Source organism: Tamandua tetradactyla, chromosome 7, assembly GCF_023851605.1.
Source record: "Tamandua tetradactyla isolate mTamTet1 chromosome 7, mTamTet1.pri, whole genome shotgun sequence".
NCBI lineage: Eukaryota > Metazoa > Chordata > Mammalia > Pilosa > Myrmecophagidae > Tamandua > Tamandua tetradactyla.
In genome coordinates this window covers 100210568-100238519 of record NC_135333.1, presented here as the reverse complement: position 1 = coordinate 100238519, position 27952 = coordinate 100210568, and the positions used below count along the sequence as shown (strand labels likewise).

The 27952-nt window shown below is 36.0% G+C and overlaps 1 protein-coding gene and 1 pseudogene across 7 annotated transcripts in view; one reads left to right on the top strand and one right to left on the bottom strand.

Moving 5' to 3' along the window:
• Nucleotides 1–27952, bottom strand: part of CNTN1 (contactin 1) — a 420382-nt gene that overhangs the window by 325976 nt on the left and 66454 nt on the right. Inside the window, exon 1 of one of the 7 annotated variants that reach the window (XM_077170571.1) lies at nucleotides 16510–16527. The exons of the other annotated variants lie outside the window; for them this stretch is intronic. The gene's annotated coding sequence lies outside the window, so the exon portion shown is untranslated. Of the gene's footprint in view, nucleotides 1–16509; nucleotides 16528–27952 lie in introns of those variants that run through there. 7 annotated transcript variants of the gene reach the window in all.
• On the top strand, nucleotides 8964–9731 carry LOC143690550 (phosphoglycerate mutase 1-like; annotated as a pseudogene).

Below are 27952 nucleotides of genomic sequence, written 5' to 3'. Positions count from 1 at the left end.
TTTTCCATTTACAATAGCAACTAAAAAAAATCAAATATCTAGGAATAAATTTGACCTAGGATGAAATGAATTATACATGGAAAATCACAAAACTTTGCTAAAAGGAATCAAAGAAGTTCTAAACAAATGGAAGCATTTCATGCTCATGGTTTGGAAGATTAAATATTGTCAAGATGTCAAGTTTACTCAACATAATATACAAATTTAATACCATCTGATTCAAATTTCTAACATCCTACATTTCAGAATGGAAAAACCAATTATCAAAAGGTAAGGGGCCCAAAATAGCAAAGAAAAAATCTTGAAAAGAACAACAAAGTTGGAGGACTCATACTTTAAAGTTTATTACAAAGTTTCAGTGGTCAAAACAGAATGGTACTGGCCATTTTGATAAATAGAAAAATGGAATCCAATTGAGAGTTCAGAAACAGACTTTCATATTTAGTCAATTGATTTTGAGAGGACTACCAAGTCCACTCAAGTGAGAAAGAACAGTCTCTTCAACAAATGGTGCTGGGAGAACTGCAAAAGAATGCAAAGAATGGCAGAGGACTCCTATCTCATACCACATACACAAATTAACTCAAAATGGATCAAAGACCTAAATATAAGCATTAGGATTATAAAATTCCTGGCAGAAAATGGAGGAAAACATCTTCAAGTTCCTGGGTAAGGTAGTGATTTCTTAGACTTTACACCTAAAGCACAAGCAACAAATGGAAAAATAGACAAATGGAATCTCATCAAAATAAAAAACTTTTGTGCATCAAGGACTTTATCATAAAGGTGAGAAGACAACCTACACAATGGGAGAAAGTATACAGAAACCACTTTCTAATAAGGATTTAATATCCATAATATATAGAGAGAAATGCTACAGCTCAACAACAAAAAGACAAACCAATTTTTCAAATGGGCGAAAGACTTCAATAGACATTTCTCCAAAGATGGCTAAAAACACATGAAAATATGCTCAATATCATTAGCTAGTAGGGGAATACAAATCAAAACCACAAGATACCATTTGACACCTATTAGAATGGCTATTAAAAAATTTCAGAAAATTACAAGGGTTGAAGAGGATGGGAAAAATAGAGGACTCATTCATTACTGCTGGGTATGTAAAATGGTGCAGGCAATGTAGCAGTCAGTTTGGCAGTTCTTCAGAAAACTAATTATAGAATTATCATATGACCCATTAATCCCCCTTTAAGTATATACTCCAAAGAATTGAAAGCAGAGACTCAAGCAAATATTTTGCATACCAATGTTCATAGCAGTGTTCTTCACAATTGCCAAAAGCTGGAAGCAACCCAAATGAATAAATGAAATGTGGTATATACATACAGTGGAATATTGTATATTAAGCAATAAATACAATGAAGTTCTGATACATGTGACAATGTAGATGAACCTTAAAGATACAATGTTGAATAAAATAGCCAGAAACAAAAGGACTAATACTGTATGATGTCATAGATTTAAGACAATTAGAACAAAGAAACTCATAGAGTTAGAAATTAGAATATAGGTATCAGGGGCTGGACTGGGGGTAGGAAATGGGAAGTTAATCCTTAAATTGTACAGAATTTCTATTTAGGTTGATTGTAAAATTTTGGTATCAATAGTGGTGATGGTAGCATAACACTGTGAATATTATTAACTGTACTGGATTATATAGATGACTGTGATTAAAAGGTGAATTTTAAGTTGTATATATGTTACTAGAATAAAAATTAAAAGAAAAAACATAAATCTGTACACCAGAGTGAATCTTGTTGAAAATGTTGGACTATAGTGATTACTACAATTATAAAAATATGCTTTCATGAGTTGTAACAGATATAACTCACTAATGTAAGTTGTTAATAATAGAGTAGTATATGGGAACTCTGTATTTTATATATTTTATGCATAATATTTCTGCAAACGTAAAACTACTTTAATAATAAAAAATTTTAAAGATACCATCTATTTTATGAGAAAAAAGTGTTGTATAAAATAAAAGAAAGTTACACTACATTAACACTTATAGAAGATTTTTCTAATAATTGTCACAGAAAGCAAATATTAAATATTTCAAATGTTTAGCTAAATCTTTTCACAATTCCATAAGAAATGAATCAAGTTAGCATTTTCCAAATTGTACTCCACTAGAAATATGTGTTATTTACAAACAAGCTTTCTGTCAAATACATTTGGGAAATGCTACATAAACTTTAATCCTTCCTGAAGATTATAATACACTTTTCCAATAAACTAGTTTTTCTTAACTCACATTTTTTCCTAAACATTTTTGGCAAAGAAACTATGTTTTCCAAGGAAACACCAGTGCTCTAGGGCATACAGTTTAGATAACGTTTAATTATAGGAAACCAAGTCACTTGGAGTACATCCCTAGCTTTTGACTATGGCATCAAAGAGCAAATGCTGTATAAGATACCTCTGGTTACAATTACACAGATGCTGATTATATAAGGCAAAACTGACTCTTATTGGTAAACCCTATGTTATTGACATTCTTGATTGAATATTTTGAACTTTAGCTTATTTATAACCTTACAAAGAGAAAACAAAACACAGTACAAACACCACAAACTACAATTCAATAATTTTTTTCAGAGGAGAAAAGATTAGAAACTACACTTTGAAAGGGCACACTATATACTATAGAAAGTCAACCCACCCTACATCAAGACATGTCCTAGTAAAATTATCACACTTTAAAAATAAAAGAGGGTGGGCCACGGTGGCTCAGCAGGCAGAGTTCTCACCTGCCATACTGGAGACCCAGGTTCAATTCCCAGTACCTGCCTATCCAAAAATAAAAGAGAACAGATTTTGGACAACCATTTATAATTACCATGTCACTGATCAAAGAAAGAAAATTGGATTATCTTATGAATAGCTCCTCTTCACAATGGAAGACAATGAAGTGATATATTTAAGACAGTCCATGAAGGAGAATGCAAGCCACAGATTATTATTTGAAGCCAAACTGACTTTCAAATATAAAGCTCACAGACAATCTGTTATAAGAACTCAGTGTAACAAGAATTCAGTGTTACAATAACTTAAGAAAGAGAGACAGAGGGAGTTGATGGAGGGAAGGAGGAGGGATTGGGGACACTATTTAAAGATATAAGTACAAAGGTAAATCTCAGAACCAAAAAAAAACACAGAACTTTACATAAATATATGGCTATATGTCAGAACCAAAGCCAAACTACCTTACAAGAATAAATTCAAATAGCCTATATATATCTGTATCTATTCTATTGTATATATCTGTTTTAGTCTGTAAGCTGCCTGAATGCAGTATACCAGAAACAGAATGGCTTTTAAAAGGGGAATTTATAAAGTTGCAAGTTTACAGTTCTAAGGCCATGAAAATGTCCAAACCAAGGCATCCAGGGAAAGATAACTTGATTTTAAAAAGGCCAATGGGTCCAGAACAACTCTGTCAACTGACAAGGCACATGGCAATGCCTGCTAGCTTTCTCTCCCAGCTTCTTCAATGGCTTCCCCAGAGGCATTTTCTTTCAATCTCCAAAGGCCTCTGGCAATATGGGCTCTCCTGACTTTAAAGCTTTTTTCCAAAATGGTTCCCTTTTAAAGCGCCCCAGTAAGCAACCCCACCTTGAATGGGTAGAAACACAGCTCCATGGAAACAATTTAATCAAAAGTTACCAACCATAATTGGGTGGGTCACATCTCCATGCAAACAATCAAACAGATCCCATCCAGTATTGAAAGAGGATTAAATATGGTTTTTCTGGGGTACATAATAGCTTCAAACTGGCACATTCTACCCTTTGGACCCCCAAAACACATGTTCTTTCCAAATGCAAAATACATTCATTCCACAACAATATTAGAAAGACTTAAACCATTTCAGTAACAATACCAATACAATACAAAGTCAGAAACAATACAAACTCTTCAAGTCAGCTATAGGCATTGCCTGTCCTAAGGCAAAATTCTCCTCTGGATTTGGACCCATAAACACTCAGAACAAGTTATCTGCTGTCAACATACAAAGGAGGGACAGTCATAGGATAAATATTCCCATTTCTATAGGGGGGAATTGGAAGGAACACAGGGACACAAGACCCAAACAGTTACAAAAACCTACAAGGCAAACTCCATTAGATTTCAAAATCTGAGAGTCTTTTATCCTCAGGGCTTTAGAAAGCAGTAGTCCCACCCTTTTCAAGGACCTATGCAGTGGCCAGCACTCTCCAAATGCAACCTTGGGTGACACTAGGGGAACCACCTTTTTCTTGGCTGTACCCTCTCTAAGCATTGAGGCAGCAGGGATCTCTGCCATCTGCAGGCATACACTCAACTTCTCTAGAACAATGGGGTGGCAGCCAGGCTCCCTCTAATCCCCAAGGAATGTGCTCCACACTCTCTGAGGCCTGAAGCACTAAAACTCCTGTGCTCTTCCTTTGGGGCAAACTCACTCTCTCCAAGAGCTTGGGTGCATCTGCTCTCCTGGCCCAGGGTTTCTTGGCTTCAGACCTTAGCTTCCATGGTTCTGCCTTTGAAGTCGCTTTTCCTTCAGTCTATCCATTTTCTATCCCTTTCAGTCCAGACTGACAGTGGTTCCATTTATTCAGATCCCACAACACTTTTGTTGGTTTTCTAGGTAGCACAGTGGGATCATACCCATCAGACAACACAACTTTCCACAAATCATTCCTGGATAACTCCATCTTCAATCCTGGATTTCTCTGAAATGACTTACTGGTTCCATGCTTGGTTAAATCCTCATGTTGGACACTATTCTTTGGGGGCTCCCTTTCTGGAAGCCCAGAATTTTTGAGAACATTAATTTCTGGTTTCTTCTTACCCATGAGTTCAGTTCTCAGCTTATCACTTTCCTGATGCATTTCATGATAAGCTGCAAGGAAAAAGTAGTTAACACTTTCTTTCTACTGGAGTAAAAAGATATTTGATTTGGAAATCTCTTCTGCTGAATATCCAAGTTCATGGCTTTTAAAATATGCCTTCCTTCCTAAAACCAGCAGTTAATTTTTCTGGATTCTTTGCCGCTTTAAAGCAAGGATTTCCTTCCTTCCAGTTTGCAATAACACATGCATAATTACTGTCTAAGTCCTTATTAGTGGTATCTTTAGAGTCCACATTTCTATGAACAGTCTCTTCAAAGCATTCTAGGCCTTCTCTATCAGGTGCCTCACAATTTCTCCAAAATATTCCCCTTATCCATTTGAAAAGCCATTCCAGCATGTTTTATATTTGCAAACCATGGCACCCCACTCCTAGTACCAAAATTTATATTAGTCTGTAAGCTGCTGGAATGTGATATACCAGAAATGAAATGGCTTTTTAAAAACTGAATTTAATAAGTTACAAGTTTACAGTTCTAAAGAGTGAAAGTGCCCAAATTAAGGCACCAACAAGAGATGACCTTCACTCAAGAAAGGCCAATGGATCTAGAACACCTATGTCAGCTGAGAAGCCAAGTGAGTGGCATCTGCTAGTCCCTTGCTCCTGGGCTCCATTGCTTTCAGCCTCTGTTCCTATGTGGGTTCCTCACTTTGCTTCTCTGGAGCTGGCTTTCATCGCTTGACTTTCAGGTTCTGGCTTGTTTAACTTCTCATGGTGACATATGCTGGGCTCCAAACATTTCCAGACATCTGTGTCTCTGTTCTCCAAGTATTGGTATCTGTGTCAGCTATACTCTGAGGTTTCTGTGAGCTCTCTCTCTTTCTCTGTAGGCTTTCTACAAAATGTTTCCTCTTTTAAAGGACTCCAGTAAGCAACCCCACCTTAATGGGTGGAGACACATCTCCATGGAAACCATCTAATCAAAGTTATTATCCACAATTGAGTGGGTCATATCCCCATGAAAACAATTTAAAAACTCCCACCCAGCAATACTGAATGAGGATTAAAGGGCATGGCTTTTCTGGGGTACAAAATGGCTCCAGATCAGCACAACATCTGTATCACTAGCCAATAAAAGCAAGATGAAGAAAAGTATTTATAGTACATGATCATTTACACACACACACACACTTTTTTATTTACTTACTAAAAGACAAACAATGAAAGTAAAAACTATTTTTAAAATGGTTACATCCACCTGGATAAAAAAATAGAAAGAATACAGGGTATAAAGACACAAACTATATCTCTTTGAATATATTATTGAATATATATAGTGTTTTGTATTTTGTCACTGAACCACATAATATTTTAGGGAATTCAAAACCAAAATCAAACTTTAAATAAGGAGACTCTAAAACTTAAAATAAAATTAATCAAATGAACGCAAATATGTATCCAGTTGGTAATATAACTACATAGAGAGGAACTATAGAAATGACTTTAAAACACAGTAACTTGACTGCAGCTTCCTAGTGCAATACACTATTGGGTATTTAATGTGGGAGAAAATAAAGATGAGATTATGTGATATTATAATTTTATCACACAGGCTTTATTGATACCCAGGACTTTCAGCAGGGGAGAAAGGAGATAGACATGTAAGACAGAAGAAATTACCTAAAAATCCCAAAGCTTTGAATTTCAAATGTAAAAAAACAAGATATTATTTCTTTAAAATCAAAACAAAAACATATTTTCTATTCTACCAACTGAAAAAAAAATTCAATAAGATCCCCTAGCACTCAGATTGAAGTTAAGAAAATCTAACAGGAATCATAGAATTTGGAGGAAATGTTTGATTCCAAATAGAGTGCAGTATCTGTACAAGAGTTCCCTCCAACATGCTAGTCACCAGATAACTAGTTGTCTAACAGAGACAATTCAAGCTGTGTCAGATGAACTCTAAAGCAAACTTTAAGAGACTTCCACTGACCAAAGATGGAACAATGTGAAAATCAATAAAGATAATGTCAGGGATTGAATCACATCTCCAGGAAAGGCATGTTCAGGTCTTAACCCCTGGCCCTATGGGTATGAACCCATTTGTAAATAGGACATTTGGAAATGTAACTAATTAAGGTGTGACCAAAATGAATGAGAGTTGGCATCTATACAATATGGCTGAAGTCCTTATGAACAAAAGGAAAAGAGAGAAGACATGGGAGAAGCAAGAAGCTGGAATTCAATGGAACCCATAAGATAAAAGGGAAGATGATAGCGTGTGCATTGCCATGCGATGGAAAAGCCAAGGAACCCCAAAGTTTGCCATCCAGCCAGAAGATACTGACCCTAGGATGAATCAAGACTTCTGATCTCTGAAACCCACCAATACATTCCTCTTGTTAAGCCAAATCATTGAACGTTATTTATTTTTGGCACTGAGGAAACTAAAAAAGATAATAACTGACCCAATTTGATACATATCAAATAGATTAAATCCATGAGTCCATGATTATCTATCTCTCTATCTTACTTTATCTCTGTGTCTCCTATCATCCGTATCTAGCTATCTGTTTTAGTTTGTTAATGCTGTTGGAAACGCAATATACAAAAAATAAGGATTGGCTTTTATAAAGGGAACTTATTAAGTTGCAAGTTTATAGTTCTAAGGCCATAAAAAATGTCCAAACTAAGGCATTCAGAGAAGGATACCTTGACTCAAGAAAGGTCACTGATCTGGGAAGGCATATGGCCTGTGTCTGGTGGTCCTTTGGCTTCCAGGTTCAAAACAGCTTTCCCAGGTGTGTTTTCTTTCTGCATGTCCAAAGTCTCTGTGCCAGCTCCAAAGCTTTTTCCAAAATGGTTCCCTCTTAAAGGACTCCAGTAAATGGCCCACCTTGAATAGGAAACTACCTATTTGGGTAGTTTCTATGAAAATCAACTGTTTGAGTTTGTTAAGGCTGCTGGGATGCAATATAGCAGAAAAGGAATGGCTTTTAAAAAGGGAATTTAAGGTATCCAAAGAAAGATACTTTGATGTAAGAAAGGCTGATGGGTCCATAACACCTTCATCAGCTGGGAAGACAAGTGGCTGGCATCTGCTGGGGTCTTTAGCTTTTGGTTTCAAACAACTTCCCCAGGGGCATTTACTTTCTGCATCTCCAAACATCTGGGTCTCATGTCAGCTCTGTCACTTTCGTTCTCCAGTGTCTCCATCTGAGATTTCTTGAAAGTATTTCCCCTTTTAAAGGACTCCAGTAAACTAATCAAGACACACCTTAAATGGGAAAAATTAGAGCTCCATCTAACCAACTGCATACCCACAATTATGTGTGTCACACCCACAATTATGTGTGTCATATCTCCATGGAAATAGTCCAATCAGTTTCTACCCCCACAATTTTAAAATCAGGATTAAAGAACATGGCTTTCTGGGGAACATAACAGCTTCAAATTGGCACACCACCTAATCACAAGGTGCTGCCCACAATTGGGTGGATCACATCTCCATAGAAACAACTTAATCAAAAAGATCTCACTGGGCGGGCGATGGTGGCTCAGTGGCAGAGTTCTCGCCTGCCATGCTGGAGACCTGGGTTCAATTCCCAGTGCCTGCACGTGAAAAGAAAAGCCCACCCAACAACATTGAATCAAGATTAAAGAACATGGCTTTTCTGGGGTACACAACACTTTCAAATTAGCACTCTATCTGTTTATCTGTCTGTCTATCCATCTATCTATCTATCTATCTATCTATCTATCTATCTATCTATCTACTTACCTACCTACTTACATGCCTGCCTACCTACCTACTTATCTATCTCTATTTGTAATTGGTCATTGTTGGAGGATACTAGAAAACCAACTCATTATTTTAAAAACTGCAAAAGAAAGAAAAACAGGCATTTATCCTGCCTTTAGAAAAAATACCACCGGAAAAGCAAATAGCATATGAAGGACAGTTATAATAAAATGTTAGAAATAAGATATAGCAATTTTGCAATGCTTAATGATTAAGTAGATCTAGACATTGCTAATGAGCCACTGTAAACAATGTAAGAAAAGAGAGACAACCAGATATTATGTGCCTCATGAGGAAGAACACAATGCTACTTATGAAAATAGTTTTGGATTCTACACTGCATCCCGAATCTGCTGTCAGGGCAGCCTACAAGCTGGTACTGATCTGGCATAGTGAAAGTGTCTGGAACATGGAGAACTGCTTCAGTGGCTGGTATGACTCAGATCTGAGCCCAGTGGAGGCGAAGTGTGGCAGTCAGGTGCTATGAGATGCTGGCTATGAGTTTGACATCTGCTTCATCTCAGTACAGAAGAGAGCAATCCAGACCCTCTGGACTGTGCTGGAAGCCACTGACCAGATGTGGCTGCCAGTAGTGAGGACCTGGTGCCTCAATAAAGCAGAAACTGCTGCCAAGCACGGTGAAGCCTAGGTTAATATCTTGAGGTGCTCCTATGATGTGCCACCACTGCCAATGGAGCCTGACCATCCCTTCTACAGCAATATCGGTAAGGATTGCAGGTAGGCAGCCCTCACTGAAGATGAGCTACCCTCCTGTGAGAGTCTGAAGGACACTATTGCCAGAACCCTGCACTTTTGGAATGAAGAAATAGCTCCTCACATCAAGAAGGGGAAACAGATGTTGATTGCAGCTCATGGCAATAGTCTTCAGGGCATTGTCAAGCATCTGGAAGGTCTCTCTGAAGAGCCTATCATGGAGCGGAATCCACCCACTGGTATTCCCATTGCCTATGATCTGGACAAGAACTTGAAGCCCATGCAGTTCTTAGGGGACAAAGATACTGTGTGTAAAGCCAATGGAAACTGTGGTGCCCAGGGCAAGTCCAAGAAGTGAAGGCAAGCAGGCAGATTACTATTGCCTTCCTTGCCCATCCTGTCACTCTATACTTGTCCCCAATACTTGTCACACTCAGCACATTGGTAGGCATTTTAAGTTGTAGCTGCAAATGGGGATCAGTGGCTCCCATTATCTTTTCAGTCATTTAGTTTCCTGCACCCACTCCACTTACGCAGTCTGGTCAGAATGGCCCCTCTGGGGCATGGGTTCTCAGTTCAGGACCTAGATAATGACCCGAGGGATTTTACCAGTGGCTTGTTTACTAAGAATCTGCTTCAGCATGAGATAGGGAGGAACCATGCTAAGCCATGACCTATGAGGGGAAGCAAGAGCGCCTGTTCCTGTTTCTGGGAGCCTTTACTATTCTGTAGTCAGTCTTGTGTGGTGTGGGGAGAAGGAGCTTTAGTCATTCTAGTAGCAGATAAATGTAACCTGCATGATGATTCTTAAAAATACAACTTATTTCCTCCCTGACTCCAGAGGAGCTGGATTCAGAAAGTTGGAATCAACCCCCTGAATGTTTATGTGTTGCATTTACTTTTACAAAATAATATATATAATTAAAAAAAAACTTTCTGGGGTCTCTAGTGGCAGTTGAAATAATAGTTCCATTTGTGGTCATCAAAAGACCTCTGTGGGGTAAGTTCCTTGACTTCTAAAGGGGATAGAAGGAGTTCATCCTGCTGGGTATTTTAGAATCCCTCTCTTCATTGTTTTGTGACAGTGAAATCCCTCTTGATCATGTCCAAATGTGTCTTTTACTGTGTCCAATTTCTGAATCATGTTGCAGTAGCTTGGCCCTACCACTTGAACACAGTACTCAGTTTGAGTATAACTGTACTAAATCTTTTTTCCAGATCAATATAATAAAGGAATGATGTGCAAAAAATAATAAAATAGTTTTGCTAAAACAATCAAGTTGAATCTCATAAAACCTCTGGATCTAAGAATAGATGAGTTCTGGGAGGTGAGGCAAGAAAGATGACAGTGTAAGGAGATATGGAATTTATTAGTCCTCTAGGGCAGCAAGTAAATAGAAAGGAACTCTCTGGAACAACCATTTGGGGCTCACCCATGACCAGAAACACAATATACACCAGGCTGGAATGGGTTGAAGGGTTGAGATCAGTCACAGAACTGTGAGTAAAGCCCCAAAAGCCAGAGGCTGGCACCCCTCCCCACTGGCATGGCAGGCTCAGTCAGAAACACTTCCCCACGGGAAAAAGAAGAGACCTCTTCTAGGGGCAAGGGAAGACAACCCAGCCAACCTCCAATTACAGTTTTAACTAACAAATTTGGTCTGCTGAATACAAGCTCCAAGCTCAGATAAACCAAGAGCAAACATGGAAGGAATCCTGAGATTTCTCCCAGCAGACAGGATGTAGGGCTGATGGGAAAAATAAAAACACATGCAAAAAATAACAATTTGTGGAAAAGGGCTATATCCCAAAGCGCAAAGAGCCAGGCACCAGCTCTGGATCTTGACAGGTTGAACTTTGGGGTCTGGGGACCAGCTCAAGGGATTTTTTAAAACTATACTAAGTAGCTCATTAGAGAAAGCCTCAGGCATTTTCAGTTGTCAGCCCTGATCCAGGCAAGGGCAGAATTAAGATAGGTCTGAAAGTCAAAGTAACAAGTCAAGTGAAGGAATTAATTCCTCAAAGGACTTATCTTCCCCCAGGAAAAGGAAGATGGGGCCCAAGTTCTGTGAGGGACTTCAGTCAGAGAATTCAGACCTCAGGGGTTAAGCCCTAAGACTACTTTCTAAATCAGACACTGTCTCAACCACATCCCTGCCAGCTGCAAGGTCAGCTTAGAATTAAAGGCACCATACTGCTTTATGCCAGTGAAGAGCTGCAGGCTGATAAATACCGGCTGCTGAGAAGGTCAGAAAAAATCACAGAGAGTAGAGGCTTCACAGAAATCTCTAACAACCTGCTAGGTCTCATTCCCAGGGGAATTTAACACTGACAATACCCTCCTCCCGGGGCCTGGGCCTAACACACCTGGGAAAATCTGATTGGGGTTGGTGGTATCTGGGAAGACCATCCGGACAAAAAAAGAAAAAAGGTTCCATTTAGGCAGGGCAAGAACCAGAAAAAAAAAAAGAGCTGAAAAATTCTGAACAAAAAAGAAACTATGCTAGATATCTAGAATAAAGTTAAACTGAACACCAAAATAACAAACAGAGAGCAAAGCTAACAAACAAGAAAAACTTAGCTAAAGCAGTGACAATGACGTCCAGACTAAACTAATCAAGGACATTAGATTCTGAGACACCAAAAAAATTTACAAGTCATACTAGGAAAAATGAAGATATGACCCAGTCACAGGAACAAACTAACAATTCAAATAAGATGCAGGAGTTAAAACAACTAACTAATATTCAGTCAAACATGTTAAATCAAGTAAAAAATAAAATCAGTTAGTTGAGGGAAGATCTGGCAAAAGAGATGAAGGATATAAAGAAAACATTAAACAAACATAAAGAACTCATAAGCTTATAAAAACAAATGGCAGAACTTATGGTAATGAAAATCACAACAGAAGAAATGGATACACAGTGGAGACTTACAACAGCAGATTTGAAGAGACAGAAGAAAGGCTTAGTGAACTAGAGGACAGGACATCTGAAATCCTATACCCAAAAGAACAGATAGGAAAAATCATGGAAAAATATGAGCAGGGTCTCAGGGAATTGAATGACAACATGAAGCATTTGAATATATGTGTCATAGGTGCCCCAGAAGAAGACAAGAAGGGGAAAGGGGCAGAAGGAATAATGGAGGAAATAAACACTGAAAATTTACCATCTCTTATAAGAAACATAAAATTACAGATTCAAGAAGTGCAGTGAACCCCAAGCAAAATAGATCTAAATTGACCTACTGCAAGACATTTACTAATCAGATTGACAAACGTCAAAACAGAGACTTCTGAAAGCAGTGAGAGAAAAGCAATCAATTAAATACAAGAGAAACTCGATAAGACTAACCGCAGATTTCTCAGCATAAACCAGTGGTATTTTACATTTAAGATTCTGAAAGAGAAAAACTGCCAGATGAGAATTCTATACTCAGCAAAACTATCCTTCAAAAATGAGGGAGATTTTAAATATTCTCAAACTGATGCTGAGAGATTTGTGACTAAGAGACCAGCTCAACAAGAAAAACTAAAGGGAACACTACAGGCACATAGAAAAAGACAGGAGAGAGAGATCTGGAGAACAGTGTAGAAATGAAGACAATCAGTAAGGGTAAAAAGAGGAAAAAAAATAAGATATGACATATAAAATCCAAAAGATAAAATGGTAGAAGTGTTGCCTGCACAGTAATAACATTAAATGGCCATGGATTAAACTTCCCAATCAAACGATATAGACTTGCAGAATGGATTAAAAAACAGGACCCATCTATATGCTGTCTATAAGAGAATTACTTTAGACCCAAGGACAAAAACAGATTGAAAGTGAAAGGTTGGATAAAGATATTTCATGCAAAAAACAAAACGAAACAACAACAACAACCAAAGAAAAACAATAAAGAGTAGGGGTAGCTATACTAATATTTGACAAAATTAGACTTCAAATGTAAAACAATTAAAAGAGACAAAGAAGGACACTATGTATTAATAAAAAGGAAAAATAATGAAGAAGACATGACAAACAAATATTTATGCACTGAGCCATTGTACCCAAAATACACAAGGCACACACAATGAAAGGAGAAGTAGAAACCTCTACATAATAGTTGGAGACTTCAATACACCGCTCCCATCAATGGACAGAGCATTTAGACAGAGGATTAATAAGGAAACAGATTTTTAATAATATGATAGATGAACTAGACTTTTCAGACATTTATAGAACATTACACCCCACAAAAGCAGGATACATATTTTCTCAAGTGCCCATGGATCATTATTCAGGATGGACCACCTGTTGGGTCACAAAGCAAGTCTCAATAAATTTTAAAAGACTGAAGTTATACAGAACACTTTGTGAGATCATAATGGAAGTTGGAAATCAATAATAGGCAGAAGGCCAAAAAATTCAGAAATATATGGACGCTAAACAGCACACACCTAAACAACCAGTGGGTCAAGGGAAGAATTACAAGAGAAATTAGTAAATATCTTGAGACAAATGGAAAATGAAAACACAACCTATCAAAACTTATGGGATGTGGCAAAGGCAGTGTTGAGAGGGAAATGTACTGTCCTAAGGCCCTAAATTAAAAAAGAAGAGCAAAAATTAAGGACTTAACTGTTCACTTGAAGGAACTAGAAAAAGAACAGAAAACTAATCCCAAAGCTAACAGAAGGAAAGAAATAATGAAGATTAGAGCAGAAATAAATGAAGCTGAGAACATGAAAACAGTAGACAGAATCAGATAAATAAAATCAGAAATTGGAGAGGGGACATAACTATTAACAACACAGAAATAAAGATCATGAAAGGCTATTATGAGCAACTACATGCTAAAAAACTAGACAATGCAGACGAAATGGACAGCTTCCTAGAAAAGCATAAACAACCAACATTGACGTGAGAAGAAACAGATGACCTCAACAAACCAATCACAAGTAAAGAGATTGACTCAGTCATCAAGAAGCTGCCAAAAAAGAAAAGTGCAGGATGAAAAGGCTTCACATGTGAATGCTGCCAAGCATTCAAGACTAAACATGCACATGCTGAAAGCTGTAGCAACTCCAAAAAGACTTGGCAGCCAGTGCCTTAGTTCAAGTATGGGAAATATGTTCCACAGTTTGTAGAACCTTCAGAAATGTCATTTGGTCCCTATTCTGGAAAATGCTCCAAGAGTTTAGATGAATGGACTTCAGATGAGGAAATCTTTATCTCACAAGATGAAATACAGTCATTTATGACTAATAACCAGTCTTTCTACAGCAACAGAGAATAATAACAACAGCATCTGAAGGAGAAATTTAATAAATACTGCTGCTTAAATGATCACAAGAGGCCCATTTGTAGTGGCTTGTTGACAAAGGCTGGAGCAAATGAAATAGATAAAATAGCTCGGCCTTTCAGTGAAACACTCAAGATGACCACTGCATCTTCTCTTTCAAAAACTCTTAATTTAGTGACTTATGCAAAAATTTTACCTTAAATCAAATTGATTATTTCTTGTTTTGGGAGACAGTGGAGGTAACCTCATAAGTTTGTTATTTCTTCAGGCTTTTATTTGTCTTTAGCTTTGCTATGCAGACCTGCCATATGATCTAAGCCATCTCTTTTCATTAAATATTTCTCTTCTTGTGAGACTTAATAAAACAACTTAGTGACAAAAAGTAATGTACTGATATTTCTGTACAGAAATGACAATAAGCTGAGCATATGGTTTTACAAAGCAGACATCCACTCAAATATTATTTGGATGTAATGTTAAAGCAATGTGCAAATTTTAAAATACAGAATATTTATTAATATGCATTGTAAAAATAAAAAGAAAGAAGTAGTGCCAATCCTGCTCAAATACTTCCAAAAAAACTGAAGAAGAGGGAAAGCTACCTAATTAATTCAATAAGTCCACATCACCCTAATACCAAAACAAGACAAAGATATTACAGACCCATTACTTTAATGAATATAGATGCAAAAATACTCAACAAAATACTCACAATACATCCCTGTAGTTGGATGTATTCTTAGAGGAACTGAAAGCCTGGACAAAAATGGACGTTTGCACACTGGTGTTTATGGCGGCAGTTTTCATGTTTAGCAAGGGATTGAGTTGGTCCTAAGGGACTACAGGGTTGCAGGATCATATGGCAACCCCACTCCTAGCCTCTTGTGGAACCACCACACTGCCCTCCAAAGGGGCTGCACCATTCTACCCTACCAAATATGAATAGGTACATTTCTCTCTCCACATTTTCTCCAGCACTTGTATCTCTTTGTTCATTTTTAAACAGTTTTATTCACATATCATACAAGGTATGTATGCATTGTATACATACATGAACTCTTGGGCACCTGTAAGAAGGAATGAAGTTGTGAGGCATGCAACTAGGTGAATGAACCTTGAGGACAGTATGTTGAATGAAATAAACCAGAAACAAAATTAAAATATTATTTTAAAAAATCATAACACCTCACTAATATGGACTAACTGTAATTTGTAAACTCTGAGAATTGAATTTGAGAGCATAGGTTATCAGGTGAAGGTCTATTGTAAAGATTTCTAGATTGTAAGATTTTATAGCAGTCACATCTATTCTGGAGTTGTAACATTTCTAAATTCTGAGATGCTGAGCTCTGTGTATAATCCGGTCATTCCCTGGAACTTCAGGTATTTGTGTGAAACCTGAGACTCACTGCTAAAGTTCTGCAGCTGTGAAATTCAGCATGAGCCCATATAGCCACTGTTAAAAACACTGAAAAAGTCGTCAGGCTTCAATTAGAGATATGAATGAAGCTGATCTGGGTAGGACTAGCTAAATTAGGCAAAAGAGTAAAGGATGATATTGACTCTACTTTAAAACTTCAATTTCTGTGTGAGAATAAAGAAATAGATGTTTATTTGGTGCAAAGTTTATATTTTCAGTAGCACTCTATATAACTTAACTTGTATGGTTAGCTTATTCGAATACCATAACTTCATAGAACCTTGAATAGGGAGTGAGATCTTGTTGGTTTATACAGGTTGGTGAGGCCCTGATACATACCAGAGTAATCTGAACAGAATATTAAAAAGTATTTGCAAAATCCCCTTAAGGAACTGGGGGAAAAAAATAGAAAAATGAAACTTCTCACCTGGAAAAGACCTGATAGTCTCATGATCATTAGTGATTGCCAATTTGATGGGCCAAGCTCTCAATCTTGGGGCTTGCCATTATGAAACTTTTTCCTACAAAGGAGAGGTGAAACCTACTTATGATTATGCCTAAGAGTCACCTCCAGAGAACCTCTTTTGTTGCTCAGATGTGGCCTCTAAGCCAACTCCGCAAGTGAACTCACTGCTCTCTGCCCTACATGGGACATGACTCCTAGACATACAGATCCCCCTAGGAATGTGGGACATGACTGCCAGGGATGAGCCTGGCCCTGGCATTGTAGGATTAAAAAAGACTTCTTGACCAAAAGGAGGAAGAAAAATGAAACAAAGTTTCAGTGGTTGGGAGATTACAAATAGAGTTGAGAGATCATTCTGGAGGTTATTCTTATGCAGTATATAGATATCTCTTTTCAGTTTTGGTGTATGGAATACCTGAAACTCTTGAACTGTCATCCAATAGCTTGATTCTTGAAGATTACTGAATAACTATAGACTTTTAAGCTGTGACCATATGAGTGTTAATGCCTTGTGACTGGACATGCACTTTATCCAGTATATGGACAGATGAGTAAGAAAAATAAAAAAAGACAACAAATAAATAATAGGATGGATGTGGCATGTTTTGTGTGTGCCTTTTACTTTTATTCTGGTTTTTATTTATTTTTGGAATACTGAAAATGTTCAAAAATCAATATTGATGATGAAAGCACAGCAATAAGATGATACTGTAAACCATTGGTTAAAGAATTTGGATGATTATATGGTATGTGAATATATAACATATCTCAATAAAATTGCATTTTAAAAAAGAATAAATGAATAGGAAATACAGAGAGCAAAAGGCCATGTGAAACAACACTCTGAGACAAATCATTCTAGGCTATAGGTGACTTTATAGGCCAAATGACTAGCTTTCTCACAAATAAATTTCAAGGAAAACAAAAAGATAGATGAAGGGGAAATTTATATATTAGTAGAAAGACTCCAATATATCACAATGTGTGGAATTTATTTATAACCTAATTTAAATGTCTAAACTTTTTAATAATATGAAATTTGGGGGAAAACTGAAAAATTGAACAGTGATTTGAAATTCTTGGATTGTTTGTTAATGTTTTGTGGACGTGACCATGATATTCTGATTATATTCAGGAAAAGAGTGCTGATATTTTACAGGGACTTACTAAAATATTTATGGACAAAATAATATTGAGTATGGAGGTTTCTCCAAATATTAGGTATGGGGAGGAGTGAATAGGGTATGGAGAAATCACATTCCCCTTTGAGTTCATAATTGTTGGAAATGGGTCATGGGTGCAAAGTTTTTTTTTTTAAGTATTAGAAATTTTCATAAAACAAACAAAACAAAAACAATTGGTTCTCATAGTCTGTTGGGATACAAAATCTTATAATGCAGGTCCATAAATGTTTCAGAGTCTACAGAAAACACAATCTGCAAGTATATATAAGGGTCTAAATTGAAAACAAGGAAACTAAATGATGATAACCTCTTGCAACTATAGTCAAAACTGAATTTTAGATTAAAAAAAAAGTATGTATCTCTTATCCCAGGACCTCACACTTGGTAAGGATTCAATAAATGATAGTGGAATTTAAAATACCAATACAAATTCCCTTTTCTCTTCACATTACATATAAATTCTCAAAACACCAAAAGAGCACTTTGTTTTGAAGTATTTTGTGTATGTAATAAATCAACTACTGTATAAAATATTCATAATACTAGAGGCTTAAAAATGTAAATGATTTAGAAACATTAAATCACTGATGTGATTACAGAGTGGCACTTTACAAAAATAGGGCAGCAACAATTAGAATCATACTAGATAATAACCATCCACAATGTGGAAAATATTTCTTGCCCTGGGCATCAAATTTAAGTGGGTAGTTTAGACATTCTGTGTGAGAAGATGAATAAGACATATTTGGTTGAATTAAAGAGACAAGAAGAGAAATGGTTTACATATGCTATCATAATTAATTCTTGACATTACAGGATTATTCTACTGTACGATACTATTTCTAGATTTTTACATATAAACTAAACAGTGTATTAAATAAATGTAAATTTATTCTTAGTATTTTGTATTTAGCACAAAAATATGAGGACATCTGATTGTTCAAAAAAGGAAGAACAACTGAGTTTAAAGAGGAGTTGATTTTGCCCTTTCTTTATGAACTAATAAGATTTTCAGTTCATTTTTAGGCTGGTTTAAGTAAACAAAGCACCAAGTCATGTTTCAAGTGAGCATCACGTTTACAATTGTGTGGCAATGATGTGTGGGAGACTGATTATCTGAGTGTAACAGCATAGAAACAGCTAAGACCAGTAAATCAGGAGATAACTGTACTTCCAATTCGTTAACCCACTGGTGAGAATGACTTGAAGTAATGACTGACAAAATCACTGAGCCATCACTTTAATAATTTAACTATCATGAGACAATCAACAACTTACTTTATACTTTAACCTTCTTTGTGTTCCTAATTCACATTTCTTGAGGAGAGGTTTGTGAACAGGAATCCTTAGTAGGATCAATGTTCTTAGTTGGAAAGTTGTGAAGCACATATTCAGATTGGGGCAGATGTAACGGGAAAGAAGGAGAAAATATCTAACCCTATAAATATTCATTCATCAGCAACTACTTATTGGCTTCTTACTGTGTTCCAGTAATCCTAAGAATTGGGAGATCAGCCACCAACAAGGCAAACAAGTGCACTGTTTACAAAGTATTATCTTCAAAGGCGAAGAGAACCAGTGTATTAAAATAATCAAGATAGTTTCAGTTAGGGATTTAAAATGCTATTAGAAATACAGAATAAATAACAAAATAGAGTGTGACTTGAGGGATTATTTTTGGCAATGGGGCAAAGTTGCTTGAACAAAGATCCGATTAATGACAAGTTACAAACTATTAGATCTAGGCCATATGTGGAACATGCGGTTCTAGGACCCTCCAAAACAATCCTCAGCTTTGAATTCCATGATAGTAGATTGTGCCATCCAGTACCCCTTTCTTGTGGCAGTCATCTATTCATTTCTCAGAAATATTTGCTCAGTCACTACGTAAATCACTAATTTCACCACAAATTTTGGCAGTTTCAATATTTAAATAAATGGTTCTTTAAACACACTGGCCTCTGAGCTCCCCGAGTTCCTCTCATTCAGTAACCTTGCCATCCACAGTACCTCGGGCACCTGGTCCTCTGGCCATGCACCGACTCCAACAACTCCTCTACCTCGCCAGTATCTACCTATCCATGGATCCCATCACCTGCCTAGTGTCCCCACCCCCACCCCCCACCTTACAGCCTTACTACTCTCCTAACTCATCTTAAATCTCATGGCACATCACTAAAATCACTCGTCTATGTGAAAGTCTGTCTTCCTTACCCCTCTCTTGCTTTACTACATTTACGGCTAAATCCAACCCTGGTAAAATTCGATCTTCCATGCATGCTGTACCCACACCTGTGTATCTGAATGTGGCTTCAAATATCTGTCAGCCTACAATGGGACTGAATGGTTTTACCTTACATTCGTGAGCAGGAACCTGAAGAAGGTCATTAATCCTGCCCAGTAATCCTGCTACATTTCCCTAGACCATTCACTCTCCCACTCTCCTACATGCCTGTTTCATACTTACCCTTCTCTCCTTACATTGTGGACGTCTATTCCCGTCTCCACCCTTTCCAAATAAGACCATGTAGATATTTGTTATTATTCTATGATAAAATCGTACACTTGTACACAAGATTCATATTCTCTCACCTACTCACATCACATTAGTAACCCTACCCTCTTTTTCTTTTATTATCAATTTTTTTCAATGCCCCGTGCACATACCCATCAGCATACAAACTTGCTATTACTTCTCTCCTACCGGATAAATCTCTTTGGAAGAATGAACAAGTAATAAATAATAAAATAAGTAGTTTCGGAAGAATAAATAAATAAGAATAAACAAGCATTTTTTTTTTAATTTAAAGAACCTATGGGGTACTTGTTGTCAAATCATTACAACATATTATAAATAATGATATAATATTTATCAAAATAGAAATATGGTTCATTTTCATAGACTAGAGTACAAAAACATCAAACACTGAGATGTGACAATCATGGTATTTGAAGGCAAAAATGAATACAGCTAGATTTAAAAAAACTATATATATGTATCTCATATTGTCATATGTCATATATGTCAACATATAAACATATTGACAACCTGGGGAAAATTTTGCAACATACATAATTTGAAAAACTCAAATATTAAATTATAAATGATTATTAACAAATTGACACTCAATTTAAAAACTTAAGTAATGCATGTGTTAAGAAATTCAAAAGAAAATATAGTGATAACCAACAATATGTGAAAAATATTCAACTTTGCCAAGAATACATAACAAAACAAAAAATGAGATAACATTATTGTTTGGATTTTATATATATTTAATATATTTAAATTTACATATTAAAAATTACAAATGTGTATGTGTGTGTGTGTATATATGCACACACAAAGAGTATCAAATACTTTGAAGCATACAAGAAAGTGAGGCCTCTCATACTAATTGGAATATCAACTGAAAATTTTTCTGAAAGTAACTTGAAAATATGCCAGCAAAATCCAAAAATACGTTTTAATAATAACAGCAAAAAATTAGATTTCCAACAGTAGGGGATTGATTAAATAAATTATGGAATATCCTTATTTTATAATGTAATGTAGCAATTAAAAATCATGATCTTGAAGAACATGAAATGCTATTTGATGTTGCTCCAGGCACACAATCAAGTTCACAAGCAGGCAGCAAAACAGTGTGAACCATATGGTCTCAACTTTCTAAAATATACATTTTAAATACTATTCTGAAAAATAAGATAGGATAGACAGCAAAACGTTAAGAATGGCTCTTTCTGACTTATAAAGCTATGAGTAATTGCAGTTTTCTTCTGTTTTTTTCCACCTTTCCTATAGCAATATATTCAGAAAGTTAAAAAGCAATAAATATTGAAGAGGATGAAAAGGAAGAAGTCAAGGAGGGAGAAAGACTAAGGTTTATTTCTCTTCATTGTTTTAGTGAGAAAAGGTCAGAATTACAAGACTGTAGAGCATTCACACAGTGGCAGCTCTCTGCATGAGAAATTAAAAAAAAAAACTAACTTACTGTCTGCTTGGGACAAATCCCTACTATTCTTATCATCAATACACCACCACATTTAAGATATTTGATGATATTTGATGATTAAAAACACCAATGGCAATTACACAGTGCAATGATGAAGAGATTCTCAGCTCTGTATTCCGAGTATGTGGCTTGGGCAATCATAGAACATTTCTGAACTTCAAAGTTTTTTAGATAAATGGATTAAATAAGCTAATCTCTTTAACTTAATACTTCAATTACTTATTCGTCTTGTTTGGTAACATAAAAGATAATAAGGGAAACACTGCATTATTATTTTCATAAATCAGACATGTTACATAACTAAAAAATAAAGATTCTAAAACTTTCTAGAGTTCAAAATGTTATGTTTTACATTTTTTGTCTCTAACTTTTGTAATATTTAAAAACATCAAAAGTCTTCAAAATGGTTAGAACTTTAGATAATGGAAATCAGCATCATAAACAATTTAAAGTACCATAGAATTGTCTTATTTGAAGTTTAATGAAATAACCACAAAATTGAGAGCCACATTCAGATCACCTTCATTAGCAAACATACCAACCTGGGGGTGTGGGGTGGGAGGCAATGCGAGGCGAGCCTGATCTTACACATGTAACACATTTAGATTTTCTCAAAATGATGTCAGATATGGATAAAATCTCCACAATTTGAAATATTTTAATGTCTCCACGTATTTCAACATTTTTAAAGTTTTTAAATTTTTTTTAATAAGGGGTTTCCAGAGACTGAAGGGAAGAACCTTAAAAGTCCTCCTAACAACAGAGTCTCTTGAGATTCTACTCAAGCAAGAGAGTACGATTCAGAGGACAATAAAAGTAATACACACATTGTAGCTCTGAAACAGTGAATTCAGGACAAGTTAAATTGCACCAAGACATGGACTAATAAACATCAAATAAAGCAGTCATTGTAAGCCAAGTCTCATCTATTATAAACATGTGACTATACGAGTATAGTCAAGTCTTTGTTCTTATGTTAGGGCACAGTTGTCAGAGAGAATTAGATGTTCTAAATTCATTTTGCTAATGTGCTCATAAAAAAGAATCAATCAAATATTTTTAAATAAAAAATAAAAATATCAAATTAAAAGGTGAAGAGATTTCTGAGTAGTCAGATAAATAAAAATAGATAATTATTTAAAGTTGGATTTTAGTGTAAGAACCGCAACATATGGGTCACAAAATTCTTCAGATATGCCTATTGAAGAATTAATGACCATGATCTTACAATAAAACTTCTGATTTACAAGGCTCTTTAGAGAACATATAATTTCATTTGACCAATGTAATAGTCTCTTTATATTGTATAGATTGGATAGTATGGCTACTTTACAAATAAAGAGGCTATGGCTCCACAAGACTCTTTTTTGGCCCACAAAGCTACTTGTTGTAGGTCTAGAACCAGAGCCTTTCTGACACCTAATCATTGCTCTTTTCATTCCATCTTAATACATCTGCAGAAAACCCTTGTTCACTTAAATGCCATAAACTAGAAATGCCTCTTCTGCATCTTATTATGGCTTCTTCTTTTAGGTGCAAATCATTCAGTGTCTTATAGAGAGAGAGCTCTCAGTTCTGTCAAATGGCAGAGCCTCCTCTTTTGTTTCTCTCTAGCCTTCAACTCTTCCTCCTATTAAAAATTAATAATAATAATAGTACTCAAGGCTACTCAGGCTTAAAGAAATAACCTGTACTAGAATGCAAGGTTGAGGACAGGGATTTTCATCTGTTTTGCTCACAATGTTCATTTTGTTCAAGACTATCTAGAAGAGTACCTGACCCAGAGGACTTACTTAGTAAGCTTGTGCGAAAATGTAAAACTTGCCTTTATTCAGCTATTAGCTATTAACTATACCTAAAAATAATATTAGCTATAAGCTATAAGCTATTATCATCTCAGGATGTTTCCTTTCACTGTCATAGCCAAACATCTTGAAACTTGAACCTACTATATTGTAGTTTCAAATTCAGTCACTCTCCTGAAATGAGTCCAAGTCAGATTTTCAATAACCTAATTTTTAAAACACAATTCTAATAGCCTTCATCCTATTAGAACTCATTAAAAAGGTGGAAACTTTTTCTTGTAAATACAGTTACCTCTATTGTTATTTTATCCAATTTTTCTTTATTCCTCTCTATTTTCTTTCCACTTTGTTGTTTCTTCTCCCCTTCCCTAAGCAAATGACTGTGCGTCCTCTCCTCACTTGGGCAGTTTCTGGCCACATCTTTTATCTCGTGATTTAAATTACATCTGAGCCATTAACGCCAAAATCTATGTCGCCAATTTTCATCTCCTGGCTGAGCAAAAGGACCCTATGCCCATTTATCCACTTAACCTCTCTTCTTGAATAAACCACTGGACCACAAATCTAGTATCCTCAAAAAATTTTTTCTTTATAAGATTCTTCCCCAGAGTATCTCCTCAAGTTCTCTTACTTCCATTCACTCACTAGCATTTTCCTTTTGTTCTGTTTCTCAGTTGATGTCCATGCTTTCCATTTATTTGAAAAAAATAGATGCGAGAGAAAGAGAACTTCCAAATACTGCCAATACCACACTCACCAATTTATTTTCATCTGTATTCATAATCACATCTTCCCTCCTGTTAACATGGTGAGATGCCTTCCTCCTAGCTAAAGCCAATCCCTCCTTACACCCTGGACTCATTCCATACATTTTTGTGTATTTAAAGACAACATTCTAGAAAAAGTCCACCCCACTCCTGCCTCATTGATTTTTCCTCTCTATTGGATGATTCCCATCATCATATAAACCTCTCCCATCTTAAAAATGAAAACAAAACTTCTCTTTATCCCACATTTTCACCAAGCTACTATCCCATTTCTCTGTTCTCTATTATAGCAAAACTTGAATGAGCAGTTAATATTTATTCTCTCTACTGTTCTCCTCATTATCTTCAGTGGGAATTCAATCAGTCTTTTATTCCCACGACTCCTTGCAAGGCTCCAACGATTCTACATTTTCAAATTTCATAGTCAACTTTCAGTTCTCTTCTAACAGGCACTGACAGCACTGTTTGTTACAGTAAATGTCTTGAAACCATTTCTTTAATTGACTTCCCTAGCCATGCTATAAGAAACATTGACAAACCTGTTCCCTGTAGCCCTGTCCCCAACCCCCCTCTCCCGATACACAGCTTTACTGCTACTATCTACAGCACCCATCATTATGTCTGATAGATTACATATTTATTTGTTTATTTCTGAAACGAACTCCATGAGGGCAGGAATTTTACTTCTATCAGTCTCTGGCCCATCTTAGGCATTCACTGAATATTGGTTAAACTATTCAGAAGTAAATTAATTACTTCAGGCCTTTCTAATATCTTACCTGGACCATAACATGTAACAACCAAATGAGTATATCTATCACAATTTCTGTTCCTTTTAAAGATAATTCCCATGTTATTATCATGTCAAAAAACAAAACAAAGCAAAACAAACAATCTAGTAAATAAAGCTATATAACACTAGGCCACATGCTAAGAAGGAACAATCAGTATAATGTCTTGCATGGTGTGCCAGTTTGAAACTGTTGTGTGCCCCAGAAAAGCCATGCTTTTTCATACTCGTTCAATATTGCTGGGTGGGATATTTTTGATTAAGTTGTTTTTGTGGAGATGTGACCCATTCAATTGTGGGTGGGACCTTTTAATTAGGTGGTCTCCATGGAGATGTGTCTCTACCCATCAAAGTGGAGTTGCTTATTGAAGTCCTTTAAGAGGGAAACATTTTTTGGAAAAAGCTTTAGAGCTGGCACAGGCAGAGATGTTTAGAGATGAAGAAAGAAAATACCCCTGGGGAATCTGTTTGAATCGAGAAGTCAAACAGCCCAACAGATGCCAGCCATGTGCCTTCCCATCTGGTAGAGGTGTCATGGATCCATTGACCTTCCTTGAGCCAAAGTATCTTCACCTGGATGCTGTAGTATGTACATTTTTATAGCCTTAAAACTACAAACTTGCAACTTAATACATTCCCTTTTTAAAAGCCATTCTATTTCTGGTATATTGCATTCAGGCAGCATTTAACAAACCAAAACACATGGCTTGATCAAAATTCAGGAAAATTCATTATTTTATTTTGTCTGCACTTTGCAGATGCACTTACCTTTTAATTGATATTTTAAAATATTGAATTTAGGAGTACTATCTCCATATATACATATATATACCTAGACTGGAATTGTGGCTCTGTTGTTCCATAAAGTCAGTTACTTAATCTCTCAGAACCTCATTTTCATTATCTGTGTAAATGGGTTGCTTATAAATGATTCTTACTTCCCAGGATTGACAGAATTAAATGAACTAAATGTATATAATCACTCTATTATTATTTATAGAAATTTACTAATGTCCATGAGTTCAGTTTTCACTCAGAATTAAACACATAACAGGTTATTATCAAAAACGTATTGAACTGATCTTACATTCTGGTTTTACCATGCAAGGGGAGCTGTATTTTCTTCATTTGAAATATGTCATGAGTAGTATTAACACATATCACAATATTTGCATGAATCAAAAATTTTTTCAGTCAAAAAAAATCACTGAGGTTTGGGAGGTTAAATTAAAAGGTGGACAGTAGAGATATAGACTGCCTACTGTAAATGTACTGTGCATCTTGTATGCTACAATACCGGTTCACTATGAGTAATCATTTATCAATTTATGGTGATTTATCTTAAATCTTCCAAAAGGAACAGCTCGGTAAAAGTATTATATTGCTGTGTCCCTGAACTGTTTAAAAACATAATAGAATTACAGAGAGATAAGAAAGTATTGGCGTTCTCCATATAGTTAATCATGAAAACACCAGACTAAAAATTCCTATAACAACAGAAATTATCAAACTGAAATAATTCATTAAAGTCAGACATTTGCTGTGGTAAAAGAGCAAGTAAAAGAACCTGAGGTGCATTCTATCTATTTCCAAGTGTGATACTTTAATTTTTACTTGGAAAGAAAAATAAATTTAAAAATATATACTGCCCCTATAATTTAAAACTTCGCTTACTGTAAAAGCATTTTTTCTTCTATTAAATTATTTCTGCAGCTTGATACCTCCTTGATTCCTCTGAATTTATCCCCCATTTTTTTTAAGCTTGGGTGGTATCTAGTTAGGCATAAATAATTGCTTAGAAATGTATGAAAAAGATCTAATAATGCATCTAACATACACGACTATAGGAACATATAATTTTAATATCATTTTGTGGTAAAATGAAAACCATGAGAATAAAAGCCAAGGTTTTGTGTGTTTTTTTTCTAAGACACAGTTTGGTTTTGCATTGTTTTAAATATCTGGAGTATAATAACAGCAATATTTATGAATGTGTACAAAACTGTCCAAGTTTATGCCCACATGAAAGTAAATACCTTGAGAATGCAGTGCAATGCATATGCACAAACAAGCTTTAGAAACATCAAAATATTTTAGAACATTCTGAGGCTATTGCCATATAATCAATCTGGGTTTAAAATCCCACACCGCCACCCTTTCACTATGAGAACTCAGCAAGCTACTATGCCTTGGTACCTCAAATATCATATTACCAACCTTCCCTGGTATTTGTAAGGATTAAACATGATACATATAAAACACCTGTTACATTCCAAATAGTCAATGAATTGTAGCTTTTGTTATTTGTACTCTATTATTTCAATCTGAAAGCGTGACTAATTTGAATAAACTTATCACAGATGTTTTTGTAGATATTCTAAGGAATTCAAATGAGTAAGAAATTCTAATCTATGCATAAAGCACAGTCAATGCATGTTCCGATACCCAGCTTTACTGCTACTAACTACAGCACCTGTCACCATGTCTGATAGATTTGTCTATTTCTGTTTATCTTATGTGAACCTTGAAGTTACCTTTCATTCTTCTCTCTCCCTCAACCCCATCATATGCAGATTTCTTTTGCAACTTCTCTCACCTAACAGTTGACACTGAACCTGGTTTCTGCTTAGACACCCATCTTATACCTCACCTATTATTTTATTCCCTAGCAAGTCCCCTTACCTGCGTCTTCGTTCCTGAAAGCACAGCATGAACTACTGCCAGTTGAACGTGTCTCGAGTACCAATTTTCACCTTTGCACACCTTCTCCACTGCCAACAGTAGCTTCCCCTGCCCACAGGATCAAGTGCAACTTCCTGAGCTTTGTATTTTATTCCTTCCA